Raw genomic sequence first — 3,152 nt, 5'->3', positions numbered from 1 at the left:
TTGACAATAAAAGTAAATTGGAAATTTGTTTAAAATTGTATGCTCAACCTAAATCGTGGCAGAAAAAATGTTTTGGGTGTCATGTTCCTTGTTTAAACCATCTGAGGTATTTTATTTCTGCACTTACATTTACATTTAATTATGACATTCAACAAATGCTGAAGAACGTAACTTATTTGTGGTCAATATAGAACTAATACAAAAAAAAATTCACAAGAAAACACATTTGCATGCAGACATAAATTCCTCATAAAAGAGAGAGAAATCAAAGTACATTTCCTACAGTTATGTTTCGCAAATGCTGGTAAAAAGCTTTAAAAAGATATGTAAATATTGTCTTTACACGTTTGTTTCCTTCTAAAGACACTTATAAGTTATAGGCTGTTTAACCCTTTCATTAGTTTTATAGTTTGCAGAAATACCATTAATTTAAAAAGTTAATTGTTTAAATAAAAAAAATAACAATAACATGGGAGTTTTTATTTATTATTTTCTAAATATTTCAAACACACAATTTATACTTCCATATTTAGAATCAGTTAACCCAGTGGTATAACTAGGGTTGGTGTCACCCGGTGCGGTAAGTTATGGTGGCACTCCCCCCCCACCCCCTAGAAAGCAGACATACACAAACACAAAAACACTCAAACACACATAAAAACACACTCAGATCCACACACAAACACTCAGAAACACACATACACAAAAACACACACACAAAAACACTCAGACACACACAAACACCCCAGACCCCTGCCCACCCTCCCCTCCTACCTCTTCAGTGTGCACATAGTGTACCATAACCGTACCGGTCTGGTGGGCATCATATGTGGCTCCTTCACTTTGGAGACAGTGTCAGACAGTCATGCGGTCAGGTGCCAGGCATCCCCCTCATGATTTCCCGGTTCCCATTTAGAGAGACAGCCAGGGCCAGTGCTAGGATTTTTGGCCACACAGGCGAAGATAAGTTTTGCGCCCCCCCAATCAAAAATTTAGGGGCAGCCACAAATGTGTGCATATATGTATATACACACACCAATGCATGCGTGTATATGTGTGTATATATATATATATATATATATATATATACACATAGGGTATATTCTGTATATTAGGATATCCTGATACGTTGTTACTGGTACTGATTTTGCAGGGATATGGATTGCAGGGATAATTGCAAAATGCTTTATAAGACATTTGATTGACATCTCATATATATTGAGGTTATATTCTCTCCCCCATTCACACCTTCCTGTTCCCCTGTTTCCACTGCAATCTGTTTCACATTTCCAACATACAAGTAATGTGATTCTGAAGTTTTTCCATTAATTTAAACACATATGCAGGGATAGCACAAACATTAAATTCAACTAATAATAAAATAAAATAAAATATAAGAAAATAAAACAAAATCAGAACAACTATAAATTCCTTACATCAAATGGTAGTTTATAGTACCCCTTGCACAGGGTGATTCATGAACCGTGTTATCCTACAACATAGTTGAAAATTTATGATAATGTATTAATTGATAAATAATTCAACCCAAAATTTCTTTTCACTTGTTTAGAACAATGAGAAATGTATGGGTTGTGGATGAAATATAGACATACTGAATAAGGTTTATTCATGGTCCGTAATGAAATATAGCTTACATTTGTAAATATGTGTTCTTATGCACGCCTTTGCTGACCACAAGCATTGAGTAGCGCAATTGTGTGTTTTTAATTTGCAATCAATTTTGAGCCAATGAAAAGTTTGTATCTGCTTTTAAATAGCAGGAGTGAACACAGCACTATAGGCTATGACTATGGCTTAACCGCCGAAACGCGTAAGCCCAGTGCTGCGCTCACTCTGCTAAGCTGTAAGGATCACCTTATTTGCAACTGTTTGCAATTTTAACCGAAGAAAATAAAGGTCAAGTTTTACTTTTACTTTTGGCGTGGATGATTTTTTCCTTTTGATGATCTGTATATATATATATATATATATATATATATATATATATATATATATATATATACACATAGGGTATATTCTGTATATTAGGATATCCTGATACCTTGTTACTCGTACTGATTTTGCAGGGATATGGGGCACTATATATACAGTGGGGCAAAAAAGTATTTAGTCAGCCACCAATTGTGCAAGTTCTCCCACTTAAGAAGATGAGAGAGGCCTGTAATTTTCATCATAGGTATACCTCAACTATGAGAGACAAAATGTGTAAACAAATCCAGACAATCACATTGTGTGATTTGGAAAGAATTTATTTGCAAATTATGGTGGAAAATAAGTATTTGGTCTATATCAAAAGTTCATCTCAATACTTTGTTATATATCCTTTGTTGGCAATGACATAGGTCAAACATTTTCTGTAAGTCTTCACAAGGTTGTCACACACTGTTGCTGGTATGTTGGCCCATTCCTGCATGCAGATCTCCTCTAGAGCAGTGATGTTTTGGGGCTGTTGCTGGGTAACACAGACTTTCATCTCCCTCCAAAGGTTTTCTATGGGGTTGATATCTGGAGACTGGCTAGACCTTGAAATGCTTCTTATGAAGCCACTCCTTCATTGCCCAGGCAGTGTGTTTGGGATCATTGTAATGCTGAAAGACCCAGCCACGTTTCATCTGCAATGCCCTTGCTGATGGAAGGAGGTTTGCACTCAAAATCTCACGATACATGGCCCCATTCATTCTTTCATGTACACGGATCAGTCGTCCTGTTCCCTTTGCAGAGAAACAGCCCCAAAGCATGATGTTGCCACCCCCATGCTTCACAGTAGGTATGGTGTTCTTTTGTTGCAACTCAGCATTCTCTCTCCTCCAAACACGACGAGTTGTGTTTCTACCAAACAGTTCTAGTTTGGTTTCATCTGACCATATGACATTCTCCCAATCCGCGTCTGGATCATCCAAATGCTTATGTATATCAGAATGGAGGTGGTTGTGTAACTAACTGTAATAAAGCCAGGAGACCGGTAACTTTCTTTACTGTGTATTGGGGTATGTTCTGGGCTACGCCTTTTCCAACCGTTATATGCAGCATAAATCTCAGTACCCTTTCACACATACTCTATTCAAGTGTTATTATGCATTTGCAGACAGTATATATATTGTTGAGCAGGGAGAGAAGTCAATGCAGCACAG

Source organism: Bombina bombina, chromosome 3 (genome assembly GCF_027579735.1).
Source record: "Bombina bombina isolate aBomBom1 chromosome 3, aBomBom1.pri, whole genome shotgun sequence".
In the NCBI taxonomy this organism is placed as follows: domain Eukaryota; kingdom Metazoa; phylum Chordata; class Amphibia; order Anura; family Bombinatoridae; genus Bombina; species Bombina bombina.
This window is presented reverse-complemented; position numbering follows the sequence as displayed.